The sequence below is a fragment of the Chiloscyllium plagiosum genome, chromosome 17 (genome assembly GCF_004010195.1).
Source record: "Chiloscyllium plagiosum isolate BGI_BamShark_2017 chromosome 17, ASM401019v2, whole genome shotgun sequence".
NCBI lineage: Eukaryota > Metazoa > Chordata > Chondrichthyes > Orectolobiformes > Hemiscylliidae > Chiloscyllium > Chiloscyllium plagiosum.
Window position 1 is genome coordinate 25,527,849 of NC_057726.1, and position 14,938 is coordinate 25,542,786.

Genomic DNA, 14,938 nt, shown 5'->3' on the forward strand with positions numbered 1-14,938 from the left:
GGAGGGAGGGAGACCCTACTTTGTAGGACCTGGGGTTTAGAACACACCCAGGGCTTATGCTGAAAACACTGATTCTCCTACTCCTCGGATGCTGCCTGACCTACTGTGCTTTTCTAGAGCCACACCTTTCGACTACCAATGAAAGAAACCAATTTCTGGACACCAGAGCAGATATGATCCCTTAAGGGAAGGGGAGGGAGGGAGACCCTACTTTGTAGGACCTGGGGTTTAGAACACACCCAGGGCTTATGCTGAAAACACTGATTCTCCTGCTCCTCGGATGCTGCCTGACCTACTGTGCTTTTCTAGAGCCACACCTTTCGACTACCAATGAAAGAAACCAATTTCTGGACACCAGAGCAGATATGATCCCTTAAGGGAAGGGATGGAAAGAATTTTGTTTATACTTAAAAGACCTAGGCTGAGGAGCACAGTTAAGACTTCTAACATCTAGCTACACATATCTTAACTATTTAATCAATGAAAACATTAACAGCAAGTTAAGATAATTCTTCAACTGAAAGCTAAAAGAAAATCAATTAAAGAAGAAAAAGAATTGGGAATAAAGACTGTCATTGCAATTAGAAGTAACAAAACTCGAAGTGAAGGTAGTGCAATCTATTATTTCAATGGTTCAAACAAAATATTCAAACTTTATTTGGCAATTAAGAAGCTTTAATCTATTTCATTCATTCAAAAATATGAAACATTGGATGAAGAAAACAGGCATAAATCTGACCAAGTGGTTTTGAGTTCTTGGAGGAAGAAAAAAATTGGCACCAATGACATCAGGCAGATATCATTGGCAGAATCAGAGATTTATTGAATCTTGTTGAGGGAAGCCATTTCAAAAAATTCTACCAATAGATTTTTAGAAATTCTCCAGCTATTATGGAAAAGGAATAGCTTCATACATAAGCCGTACTGGTAAAGCAACAAGTTTAAAGGGAACAGAAAATTTAAAAATTGTCAGTTTTACTGTGACAACAATCTTCATAACAACAAAGATTCAACAACAACTTTAATCTAGTTAGAGTAACAGAAGACAACAAAATAAGTGTAGCACAAGGAAGTCAAAATCCTAATAATATTATGCAAACCAAGGTAATCAACAAATTGAAGTGTCTATCAATAATTAAGTGATGTAACAAAATTTGCTTGAACCAATCTTTCCATCAGGAAAATTTAAGGTCTCAGATTCATTTGATAAATTAGTAAATTGGCAAACACAGAAAACATAATTCCTAAGATATCAAATGGTGTTAGCATTGGATCTAAAATCAAATATAGCACGCATTAACAAACTTCCCTATTATATAGGATCAACATCAGATCATGTGTTACGTGGACAATTGATCAATACAAAACAAATTAAGTTTGACATCATAACAGCATGGGAGCAAAGTTACATCGCCACAACTTCCTTCACCAGATCGACTGAATTTCTGATATAAAGAACCAAGTTATTTTTTAATTCTCAAATGTTTCTTTCTAGGTCATGGAATTTCCTTACCCAACCATTGGCACAAATGAATCAAGTCAAAAACTTGGGGAGGGATGAGAGAGATAAAAACAACATTGACAGGAAATATTGTAAAAGGTAATAACCTAAGTAAATCATTTTCGAATGAATGTAACTTGTAATCAATGTTTATCATGGGGGAAGAAATGCTTGGGGTAGTGTGTTGTGTTGGGACCCTGGTGCAATGTTGCAATGTTTTTAAATAGCTGCACATAGCTCAGCATAAATAGCAATGCAGATGGAGTTAGAATGAACAGTAGACCAGACTACAATTATACTATCCACACTCTGGAAGAAACATCGAGAGCACATGGGCATGAACATACGTGATGTAACAATAGGTCAGAGCTTGAATATCCATGAAAAACTCAGTGTGGCATCAAACCACGTGCTAAAAGATGAACAACCTTCACATTAATTAGTGCAAAAATGAATGTGTAAAAATTGATTTGGACCTTTTGTGTAATTTAAAAGTGAAATTCGGATTTTGACCCATCTTGAAATATTGTTTTCTCAACAATTATTTTTCTTATTACATAATTTGGTGCTGTTTCTGGAAAGGAGGATTTTTAACTATTATCATCTGACACATCAATTATAAGTGCAGATACAGGACTTTTTACTGTTATTGACTCACTGCCTAACTCTTTCCTGCCACTTATATTAAAGGTAGAGAGGACACAGAAGGTCCAAAGGATTTAATTTGGGTCATTAAGTGCAACTTGGCGACTAAAGCAGTTTTCCTAAAGATGATATTGATCTCAATTTGGCAGCTTATTTTTTCCATATCTTCAATTTGACCTTGTAAAGCTTTTTTTTTTCAATAACTTAGCAATATCAAGCTAGAGAGGTAAAGAGGGACTTGAAAACTCTTTGAGAATTGCCAAGGTCAGGATTTCAGCTATTACATCATATTGAAAATACTTGCTTTAATTTTGAATTAATAAAATTTGGACATTGGAAATTATGCTGATAATGTCTCGCAAATCTATATTGGCATATTTCTCACAACTTTCTTTTTGACAGACATCTCTGTAAAGATTAAAAGGGAAAATTCACATGACATTGTGCATTATTTAGTATTTTAATTGCCAGTTTTATTTTAGAACAATGACAGGCTGAATAGAAATTTATGTAATGCTTGTTTCTAAATATAACTGGGATATTTAACCTCAAAAGGGTAGGAATTTCCTCATGAAGCAATTGCTTTCAAGGTCAGTACAGTATGTTGGTGCATAGATCCAGCACAGCAGGAAATCACTCAGTCCATCACACCAATGACACTTCTTTGGTAGAATTATCCAATTAATCATTTTTCCTTGCTTAATCCAAATAGATATGATTTGTTTTTCTGTCAAGTGTTTATTCAATTCCTTTTGAAAGTTACTATTGAGTTTGCCTCTACCATATTTTTCAGGCAGTATATTCCAGATCATAACAACTCACTTTGTAAAACACCTGTTCCTCACGTCATTTCTGTTTTCTCACTGTCTATTCTTTCAAAATTATGTTTGATTTTGAACACCCCATCTAGTCTTCTCTTTATCCTCCCTGCCCTGAGCTATTCTGAAACCCTTCCTATCTGGCACTCTTCCAGTAAATCTCTTCTGCACCTTCTTTAACAGCACTCTAAAACTATTCCGCCTAACCAGGGTTTTATAAAAGACTAATACAACGGCCCTGTTATTCTATTCCTTTCTTAATAAAGCTTTCTGCTCTTTTAACAGGCTTCTCAATATTTTCCGGATTCCTTCTAGGATTTTTGCAAATTACAACGACTATCCTCTCACTTTTTCATGCTCCTTTCAAAATTACACAGTTCAGTTCATATTGTCACTCCTACATATTTTCCTCTACAAAAATATATAATATTACACACATTTACATTGAATTTAATCTGCAATTTGTTTATCTATTTCATGAGTCTATGTTCACCTGAAGTCTGTTCCTGTTTTTCTCAATGATTACTGTACTTCAAAATTTCAGGTAATGTACAAACTTTGAAATTAGGCCAAACATATCTAGATTCAGGTGTTAGGATCCCTGTAGAGGCTGACAATGTTTAAAGGATATTTGAATTCTCAATGACCAACTTAAAGAAATTCCATAATAAGATTTTACATTTTAAGACTTCTACTACACCAAATGAAATGAAATCAACATTAACTAAGCATTATTCTGTAGGCAACCACTGCTCAAAATCACAAAAAATAAATTTCTTATTAGTAATTTATTGTACTCAAAATACCCACATCACAGTTTTAAATTATTTTCTACAGAATTGACTTCTTTATGAAAAAAAGCAGTTCAAAGTTACTCCTGGCTTCCAATGGGATTCTCCGTCCATACTTTACCCAGTCATAACATCAAGTGACTCTTGAAGGTCTTTTCCATCTGTCTTCCCAGAATTTCCATATTAACATCCTATGGCACAACCCTTTTTGATAATTAATTCCCCAGCCATGTCAGGACAAATCTCTTTGTGTCCTCTGGCTGAAGCGTTGGTGCCCATGAAAACTCACTAGAAATAAATAAAGTCATTGGATTAAAAAGAGAATAGCAATATTAGTACAAAATTGGCTATGGGACAGAAAGCAAAATCGCTGTAAATGAATCTTTTTCAAACTAATGGGAGATATAGAGTTGCATTCCTCAGAAATCAGTACAGAACCATTGATCCTTTCGATTTATATTAATAACGTGTTATGAATTGAGGTTTATGAGATAGATGGATAGTTTAAAAATTGTTTCTTTCAGTTCACTGATAAAGAATATCATATTACTTGTTATTATATCCACCTGACAACAAGTCTGTGTATTGATAGACCAAATGTCAACTAAGGGCACGTTTCACTGAGCATCTCAGCTGGGCCCATTAGTACAAGCATGACCTCCCAGGCACAGCTCATTTCAATTGCCCTTCCCACTATCTCTCCAACATGTCCATCCTCGGTCTCCTCTCATTGCCAGTGAATCAGACCGCAATTGGAGGAAGAACTCATCTTCCATCTGGGCAGCCTACAGCTCAGAGGACTCAACATTGAGTTCTCCAATTTCAAATAACCTTCCCACTCATCCCCCACTCCCATTCCAGCCCCACCTCATCCCTTCCATCCCCCTGATCGACCCCTCTTTCCAGCTATCAACCGGATTCATTCCTCCTAACAACCAATCAGGTTGTACCTACCACCTGTATTCAACAATCACGACATCACAACTCCGCTCCTCTCCACACCCATAATCTTCACCCCCTCTTGATCTGAAACTCGCCGGACCCCCACTCCCATTCCTGAAGAAGGGTAATAACCAAAATGTCGGACTCCTCCCCATATTTCTATAATTATTTCCATGGGAACTGGACCAATTTCTTTGGGCTATAATAGAAGAAGTAGAGACAGCAGTTCCAATTTGCTGCAAGTTTTAAAAATTATGCTTTCAAAAACAGAGCTATGTTGCCTTGTGACACAGATAAGTAAGCAGCTGTGAGCATTGAGAATTTATAACAATATTTTCTTGAGTTTGATTCAGGTGCCTCAGTTGACATTGTGTTCTCACTTTGCTTTCACTAGCAAATCTCAGGAACACCCTGGAAGTAAATGGATGCACACTTAAATTTGAGTGCAAGTTGAAATTGAGTGATTAGTGTATGTTAATAGATCTTTCTTGAGAAGTTGCATGCAAGCAAGTTAGTGATCTTGAGGTAAACACAAATTATTGGATTGGAGCCAGCTTCCTGATGCAACTGCCAGTTTTAACCCATTTTACCAAAATCGATAGGCTCCTCCATTTCCATTTATGTCAGAGCCATAACTACTAGTATATTATTAACCATGGAACCATTGAAATTGATATACGGTAATTGAGGATTTGTAGCATCATTTTTATATGATGTCCATTGATCATCATGGTATGTATGATATAATTTACATAGTGTTTCATTCCTATGTTACTTGCTGATTCCTAAGATTTGTAAATTAGTGCAGTGTCCGAATAAATACTTAACAACCATCAATCTCATGGATATTGCGTGCTGCTAAAATCTACCTATTCCCTCTTTATATTATAGAAACAGAAAGTATTGGAGAAACTCAGCAGGTCTCGCAACATCTGAGGAGACAACAAAGTTAATGTTTCAAGTCCAATATGGCTCTTCTTCTGGTTCTCTTGCATCTTCAGTTTTATTTTATATCTCCAGCATCAGCAGAACTTTGTTTTTATTTGAGTGTTTCCACTTTATATTATTCATTTTCTTTGGGGTCTCTAGCCATGTTCTCCAAATGATAGTGTTATGATCCTTGTATGGTCTTATAATATTCAGAGAGAAATTTACACTTTCAGTTAGATAGCTAGATAGCAAGATCACACAACAAGATTTCATGTTTTAAGATCTTTATTATAACCAATGACTAAAAACATATTAAGTAAATATTATTTTTGTAGGCAATTGCAGAAAGGTACATTTCACTTTTATATTAATCACACATTGAACTCTTAAGAAAGTTAGTCTTTATAGTTCTCAGCTTCTAACAGGTTTATATTTGTCTATTCTTAAAGTAGTAACATTGAGTGACTGCTTCCAAACCCTTACCTTTGATTTTGAAGAAAAAAATAACGATAACGTAAATCCACGACCAGCAGGAAAGTGTACCCAAATAAGTCTTTATCCTCTTGCCGGGATTAATCTCCTGGAATCCTGAGGTGACTGTGAGACATGTCTCTTCAACTAAAGGACATAAAATTTCCACATCTGATTGTGTTAGTTTGCAAAGGCAAGTGCTCTCCTTCCGCTGCTGACCACACAGAATGCTACCTCACTGTAATTTTTATTCATTTGTAGAGAAGCCTTCATCTGATCTTAAAAATGGCTTCCTCTGCGTTCTTCAACAAAGCAATGTGGAATACAAGGATCATAAAGTAGAAATGCTAACTAGCAACCTTTAAGAGCCCAGCTCGCTTTCATTTTGGAATTAAATGGTCAATTTACAGCACAACTGTTTGCAACCTGACATTCTCAACAATTTTGTGTAACTATGGAGACACAGATTCTCCACTGTTAACATGTGGCTGCTATTATCACCAATCACAGACCTTATACCTTCTTCCCTGCAAAACAGTCTCGCCATCTTTTGATCACTAAGTCTGGTGGTTTGATTATTACTGCCTGGAGGACTTCAGAGTAAGTCACGTGACCACTAGCAATTTAGAACATGATAACTTATAAAACTCATTATTGTAACAATTGATCAAGTCATCAAATTGTCAGAGACACATTTTGCTACATTTGTTGCATTTTCCCTCCATTTGTGAGTTTGCCAGCATATGTAGATATTTGACATTAAATCAGCTTTCTTCAATTTCATTCAGTGATTTTCCCCAAAAGTTCTGAACATGTTGTGGACGGGATCATTTTCACTGGTTGGGAGTAGGACTGGAGTCACAGGCCAGGAACGGTAATGGGGCTTAAGATGTCTGTTCCAGCCCCTGCCTGGATTCAATGTAGAATGGGGTTTAATTTCATCAAATGCCACAAGAGTGATTAGATGTCATCATTTCTTTACTTTTCTCAATGCCACCTGATGACAAAGCTCTCTTTCCATTCCCATCACACTCAACTACTTTTTACCTTCTATCATATCTTCAACATGGTGGGCAGCATGGTGGCTGTATGGTTAGCACTGCTGCCTCGCAGCACCAGGGATCCAGGTTCGATTCTGGCCTCAGACGACTGTGTGTGGAGCCTGCACGTTCTCCCCGTGTCTGTGTGGGTTTGCTCCGGTTTCCTCCCATAATCCAGAGATGTGCAAGTTAGGTGGATGGGCCATATAAATTGCCCATAGTGTTCAGGGATGTGTTGTTTAAGTGCATTAGTCAGGGGTAAATATAGGAGAATGGGTTTGGGTAGGTTACTCTCCAGAGGGTCGGTGTAGACTTGTTGGGCCAAAGGGCCTGTTTGAACACTGTTGGGATCCATGCCTATACAATTGTAAAAGGACACTAAGACATCATTCTTTATCATTTCAAACAATCTCACCTCTTATTTTCCTCTTTTCATGCCACACCACCACGAGTATTCTTTTGTCATTTCCTAATAATTGAACATTGCTAACACCTTCCACCAATTTTCCTGCATGCCAGGTGCATTTTCTTTATTTTCTCTACCTCTCCAGCCGCATTCTAATTTTTTTCTTCGAACAGATCTAGCATATGCAAAAGCTCTACACACCTCCATTCAAAACAATCTCACTTTCACCATCTCTTTCTGCAGAACAAGGCAGTGCTAGGATGAGGAAGAGGATGAGTGGAGGAGACCCCAGCATCACACAGAGAGAGCAAAAACTCCTGAATCTTACTAGCCAAGAAAGAGACATGAGCAGAAGGACATTTCAAACCAGGAGAGTTACAGAAAGCTGCAACTTCAACTGGTGTTCTCCAGACTGCTACCTGTTGGATTTCGCTCTGATATTTTATTTTTTCTCCCTGATCTCTGTCTGACTTCAGATCTTTTTCAACACCAAGAGGTTCCTATAGAAGAACAGGCCTGAGTGAATTTAAGAATGTAATATGACACACTCCACCCCTGCCAGGTAGCAGGTCTGATGTTGTGTTCCCAGAGAACAGATGTGGGTTGTCAAGTGACAGATGCCAATGTCAGTGAACGATGGATGTGTGCAAACTGACGTTTGTGAATTGTGCCATAAAATGTAGTTGCCCAGTGTCATGCATTGAGGTCATTCAAATCAAGTGGCAAGCTGAATCCACCAGGTATGTACTCTGATTTCCTTACTGAAAACAAAAATGCCAGCGATCACAGTGGGTCAGGCAGCATCCTGAGAGAAAGCAAGCAAATGTTTCGAATCCAAGTGACTCTTCATCAGAGCTAAGTGAAGTGTGGAGGGGATAGCATTTATGCAATCGTGGGGAGGTGGGAGGTTGGAGTGCTTGGGTGGGGGGAAGGATGTTCATAGTTCAAATTAAATGATAGGAATGTGAGAATGGCAGAAGAATGGTGTGTCTAACTGCCGGACCTCAAAGAATAGACAGTCCCACTGGAGTGGGGGGGGCGGGGGGAGAGGACGTGATGACGGAGAATGCAACAAGCAAAGCTAAAAGGGATGGTATGGATTCCCAATTTGAAGGTGTTGAACTCAATACTGAGCCCACAAGATTGTAAAGCGCAGAGTTTGAACATGAGATGTTGCTCCTCAAGTTTGTGCTGTGATTTGCTGGAGCATTGCAGCATGCTAAGGACAGACAAGTGGGCATGATAGCAAGACGTTGTGTTAAAATGAACAGCTACTGGAAGGTTGGGTTTATGCTTGCACACAGACTGAAAGTGTTTTTCAAAATGGTCACGAAGTCTGCATTTACACGAGACTGGAGGAGATACAGGTGAAATGCCGCATCATCTGGAGAGGTTGTTTAAGTCCTTGGATGGTGAGCAGTGACAAAGTGAAGGGGCAGGTGTTGCACTTTCTGCAGTAACATGAGAAGGTGCTATGGGAAGGAAGGGGTGGTGTTGGTGTTGGAGGAATGGACCAGGGTGTCCTGGAAGGAATGATTCCAGTGAAATGAGGAATGTGGTGAAGATGCATTTGGTGACAGCATTCTGCTGGTGTTGTTTGAAATGGCGGAGAATGATCCTTTGAATGCAGAGCCTGGTGGGATGAAAAGTGTTGTGAGTGATGGGAAGGGGCAAAGGCGGATGCACGGTTGATAGGTCAGATGTGGTTGAGGGCCCTGTCAACCACAGTGGGCTGGAAACCATGGTTATGGAAGAAGGAAGCCATGTCAGCAGTTTTGGAAGATGGCATCATCTAAACAGATACAGTGTAAGAACATAGAACTTGGAACAGTACAGCACAGCACATGCCCTTCGGCCCTCGATGTTGTGCCGACCTTTTATCCTACTCTAAGATCAAACTAACCTACACACCCTACATTCTACTATCATCCACGTGTCTATCCAACAGTCACTTAAATGACCCGAATGTATCCGACTCTACTACCATTGCTGGCAGTGCATTCCATGCACCCACCACTTTCTGTGTAAAACATCTCCCAAAACGTGCCTCCAATCTCTTGTGATAGCCATTTCCACCCTGGGTAAAGAAATTCTGGTTATCCACTCTATCCACTCTATCTATGCCTCTCATCATTTTGTACACCTCTATCAAGTCACCTCTCATCCTTCTTCGCTCCAATGAGAAAAGCCCTCGCTCCCTCAACCTTTCTTCAGAGGATATGCACTCTAGTCCAGGTAGCATCCTGGTAAACCTCCACTACACTCGCTCTAAAGGTTCCACATGCTTCCTATAATGAGGTGACCAGAACCGAACACAATACTCCAAGCGTGGTCTCACTAGGGCTTTATAAAGCTGCAGCATAACCTTGTGGCTTTTAAACTCAATCCCCTGCTAATGAAAGCCAATGCATCACACGCCTCCTTAACAACCCTATCAACTTCGGTGGCAACTTTGAGGGATCTATGTACATGGATCCTAACATCCCGCTGTTCTGCCAAGAATCATGCCCTTAACCCAGTAATCTGCACTCAAATTCGACCTTCCAAAATCAATCACTTCACACTTTTCCAGGTTGAACTCCACCTGCCACTTCTCAGCCCAGCTCTGCATTCTATCAATGTCCTGTTGCAACCTACAATGGCCCTCCACACTATCCACAACTCCATCAACCACTGTGTCATTGGCAAACTTTACCCACCTTTCCAGTTTCTTATCCAAGTCATTTATAAAATTCACAAAGAGCAGAGCTCCCAGAACAGATCCCTGCAGAACACCACTGGTCACCAAGCTATAGGCTAAACACTTTCCATCTACTACCATCCTGTGTCTTCTATGGGCCAATCACTTTTATATCCAGACAGCCAAATTTCCCTGTCTCTAATGCCTCCTTACTTTCTGAATAAGTCTACCATGGGAATCTTACCAAACATCTTACTAAATTCCATGTACACCACATCCATTGCTCTACCTTCATCGATGTGTTTTATCACATCCTCAAAGGATTCAGCAAGACTTGTGAGACGTGACCTGCCCCTCACAAAGCCATGTTGACTATCTCTAATCAAGCTACGCTTTTCCAAATAATCATAAATCCTGTCTCTCAGAATCCTCTACAATAATTTGTCCACTACCAACGTAAGACTGACTGGTCTGTAATTCCCAGGTGTGTCCCTATTCCTTTTCTTGAACAAGGGAATAACTTTTGCCACCCTCCAATCATCTGGCACAATTCCAGTAAACAGTGAGGACACAAAGATCATCGCCAAAGGCACAGCAATCTCTTCTCTCACTTTGGGTATAACCCTTCTGACCCAGATCTATCTTTATGTTTTTCAAAATTTCCAGCACATCCTCCTTAACATCAACCTGTTTGAGCTTATCAGCCTGTTTCACGCTGTCCTCACAAACGACAAGGTCCCTGTCGGTAGTGAATACTAAGCAAAGTATTCATTAAGGACCTCCCCTACCTCCTCGGACTCCAGGCACAAATTCCCTCTATTAACCCTGATTGGCCCGACACTCACTCTGGCCATCCTCTTGTTCCTCACATAACTGTAGAATGCCTTGGGGTTTTCCTTAATCCTACCCACCAAGGCTTTTTTATGCCCTCTTCTCGCTCTTCTAAGTCCATTCTTCAGTTCCTTCCTGGCTACCTTGTAACCCTCTGGATGATCCTTGCATCATCAACCTTAAGTAAGTTTCCTTCTTCCTCTTGACTAGATGTAAGTAAAGGAACTGGGAGAACGGGATGAAATCCTTGTAAGGCTTGGAGTGGGAAGAGCTTTAGTAATGGCAGCTTTAGACGTCAGTAGCTTTGTAGCGATGGCAACGGACAGTTTATTCACCAAAATGGAGACATGGAGGTCATGAAAAGGAAGGAAAGTGTTGGAAATGGATGATGTGAAAATTATAGAGGGGTGGAAATTGAAGGGAAAATTAACAAATTTCTCAAGGCCCAGGCGAGAGCATGAAGCTGCACCAAAACAGTGCTGTAAAAAGAATTGTGGGTGGGGACCAGTTAGGACTGGAATAAGGATTGTTCCACATAATCCATAAAGAGGCAGGGTATAGCTGGGACCCATGTGGGAGCCCACAGCCACTCCTTTGACTTGGCAGAAGTGACATGAATTAAAGAAGAACTTCTTCAGAGAAAAAATAAGTTCAGCCAGGTGGAGGAGAGTGGTCGTGGATAGGGATTGTTCAGGCCTCTGGTTGAGGAATAAGCTCAGAGCCCTCAGACCATCGTGGCGGTGGGGGTCACGGTGGGGTGGAGGTATAGAGGGTTTGGTCATCCATGGTGAACAGGAGGCAGTTAGGGCCAGGGAACTGCAAATTGTAAATATGGTGGAAGGTATCAGAGGAATCATGGATGTACATGTGGAAGGGTATGACTAAGGGGAGAGAAGGTAGAGTTAAGATAGGAGGAAATGAGTTCGGTGAGGCAGGAATAGGATCAGTGTATCCATTGTATCAGCCTGCTCCTGCCTCAACAAATTCATTTCCTCCCACTTTGACAAGGATCAGTGCTGGATCCACTACTTTTTTGTCATTTATATAAATGAGTTGGATGTGAATACAGAAGGTAAGGTTAGTAAGTTTGCAGATGACACCAAAATTGGAGGTGTGGATAGAGAAGAATATACCTCAGATTACAACAGGATCTTGATCAGATGGGCAAATTGGCCGAGGAGTGACAGATGGAGATTAATTTAGGTAAATATGAGGTGCTGTGTTTTGGAATGGAAGGACTTAGACATTTAATGGTAAGGTCCTGGGGAGTGTGGCCAAACAAAGAAACCTTGGGGTGCAGGTTTATAGTTTTTTGAAAGCAGAGTTGCAGGTAGACAGGGCAGTGAAGAAGGCGTTTGGTACTCTTGCCTTTATTGATCAGTGCATTGAATATAGGAGTTGGGCGGTCATGTTGCAGCTGTACAGGACATTGGTTAGGCTATTTTTGGAATACTGCATTCAATTCTGGTCTCCCTGCTATAGGTAAAATGTTGTGAAACTAGAAAGGGTTCAGAAAAGATTTATAAGAATGTTGCCAGGGTTAGAGGGTTTGAGCAAGCAAGGCTGAATAGGCTGGGGCTGTTTTCCCCGGAGTGTCGGAGGCTGAGGGATGACCTTATAGAAGTTTACAAATCATGAGAGACATGGATAGGATGAGTCCGAAACTAGATGGCATAGATTTAAAGTGAGAGGGGAAAGATTTAAAAGGCACCTCAGAGGCAACTTTTTCACGCAGAGGGTGGTGTGTGTATGGAATGAGCTGCTAGAGGAAGTGGTGGAGGCTGGTACAATTACAACATTTAAAAGACATCTGGATGTGTATATGAATAGGAAGAGATTAGAGGGATTATAGGCCAAATGCTGGCAAATGGGAATAGATTAATTTATAATATCTGATTGGCATGGACAAAGTAGACCAAAGGGTCTGTTTCCCTGCTGTACATCTCTATGACTCTAATATATTTGGATTTTCAGGTGTATGATAAGGTGCCACACATTAGGCTATTCAATAAGATTACAGCCGATGATGTTAGAGGTATTATATTAGCATGGACAGACGCTTGGCTAACTAATATTTGGGGTAAGGGGTACATTTTCAGGATGGCAATCTGTAACTGGTGGACTACCACAGGAATCAGTGCTACAATATAGTAATTGTACTCACCTCTACCACTTCCTCTGGCAGCTCATTCCACATACACACCACCTTCTGTGTGAAAATATTACCCTTCAGTCTCTTTTAAATCTTTCCCCTCTCACCTTAAACCTATGTCCTCTAGTTGTAGACTCCTACGTTGGGGAAAAGACCTTAGCTGCACACCTCATCTGTGCCCCTCATGATTTTATAAACTTCTGTAAGGTCACCCCTCAGCCTCCTTTGCTCCAAGGATAAAAGTACTAGCCTAACTAACCTTATAATACAAACCTTCCAGCATCGGTAACTTACTTGTACATCTTTTTCACACCTTTTCCAGTTTAATAACATCCTTCCTATAACAGGGCAACCAGAATTGTACACAGTACTCTAAATGTAGCTTAACCAATGCCTTGTACAGCCGTAACATGATGCAATGTTTGTCTTTATTTCAAAGGGTATGAAGTAAAGAAATAGAGAGCTTTTGTTAAAATTATACAAGAAATGAGTCAGACAACAGATAGACTACTATGAACAGTTTCAGTTACTTATCCAAAGAAAGATACACTGGCATTGGAACTAGTCCAGAAAAGGTTCACTCAACTGATACAAAAATAGAAATTGCTGGAGAAACTCAGCAGGTTTGGCAGCATGTGTGAGAAGAAAGCAGAGGTAATGTTTCGAGTCATCAGAACTGCTGGATTCAGTACTGGACTCAAAATGTTAATTCTCTTTTCTTCCCACAGATGCTACCAGACATGCTGAGCTTCGCCAGCAATTTCTGTTTTTGTTTCAGATCTTCAGCATCTGCAGTTCTTTGTTTTATTTACTAAACTGATACCAGGCTTAGAGAAACTGTCTTATGAGGAGAGGTTGCCGAGGTTGGACTTGTAGGGAATGGAATTTAGAAGAATGAGAGACAGTCGATTGAACAACAAATGACAGACATTTAGAAGCATTAATCTTTAGAGGGATCTTGGGGTGCAAGTACATAGCTCCCTAAAAGTGGCAACACAAGTGGATAAGGTGGTAAATAAGGCATATGGCATGCTTACATTAATTGGTCATGGCATGATGCATCAGTATAAAACTTTACTCAGGCCACATTTGGAGGATTGTGTGAAGTTCTGGTTGTCGCACCATAGGAAGGAGATGAAGGGATGGAGAGGGTGTAAACGAAGTTTACCAGAATGTTGCTTGGGATGGAGTGCATTAGTTATAGGGAGAGGTTGGACTTGGATTGCTTTCGCTAGCGTGTCAGAGGCTGAGGGGTGACCTGGCAAATTATATAAAATTATGAGAGACATAGATTGGTGGAAATGTCAAATACTAGAGGGGAAAGGTTTAAGGTGAGAAGGGCAAAGTTTAAAGGAGATGTGCAAGGCAAGTATTTTACTCAGAGGATGGTAGGTCCCTATGCTGCTGGGGAGTTAGTACAAGCAGGTATGATACTAACTTTTATGCGGCATTTAGAGACAAGGAATAGAGAGATATGCACCATGTATAGGCAGATGGGATTAGTTTAGAACATAGAACATAGAGCATAGAACATAGAAGAATACAGCGCAGTACAGGCCATTTGGCCCTCGATGTTGCACCGATCCAAGCCCACCTAACCTACACTAGCCTCCATATGCCTATCCAATGCCCGCTTAAATGCCCATAAAGAGGGAGAGTCCACCACTGCTACTGGCAGTGCATTCCATGAACTCACGACTCGCTGAGTAAAGAACCTACCCCTAACATCTG

General features: G+C 40.2%; 1 long non-coding RNA gene across 1 annotated transcript in view; it reads right to left on the reverse strand.

The window, feature by feature from the left end:
• Nucleotides 1–665: 665 nt before the first annotated feature.
• LOC122558288 overlaps nucleotides 666–14,938 on the reverse strand; it is a 64,848-nt gene continuing 50,575 nt past the window's right edge. Inside the window, exons 3-4 of the long non-coding RNA XR_006314094.1 lie at nucleotides 6,111–6,245; nucleotides 666–4,043 (exon numbers count right to left, since the gene is read on the reverse strand). This is a non-coding gene — a long non-coding RNA (uncharacterized LOC122558288). The remainder of the gene's footprint in view (nucleotides 4,044–6,110; nucleotides 6,246–14,938) is intronic.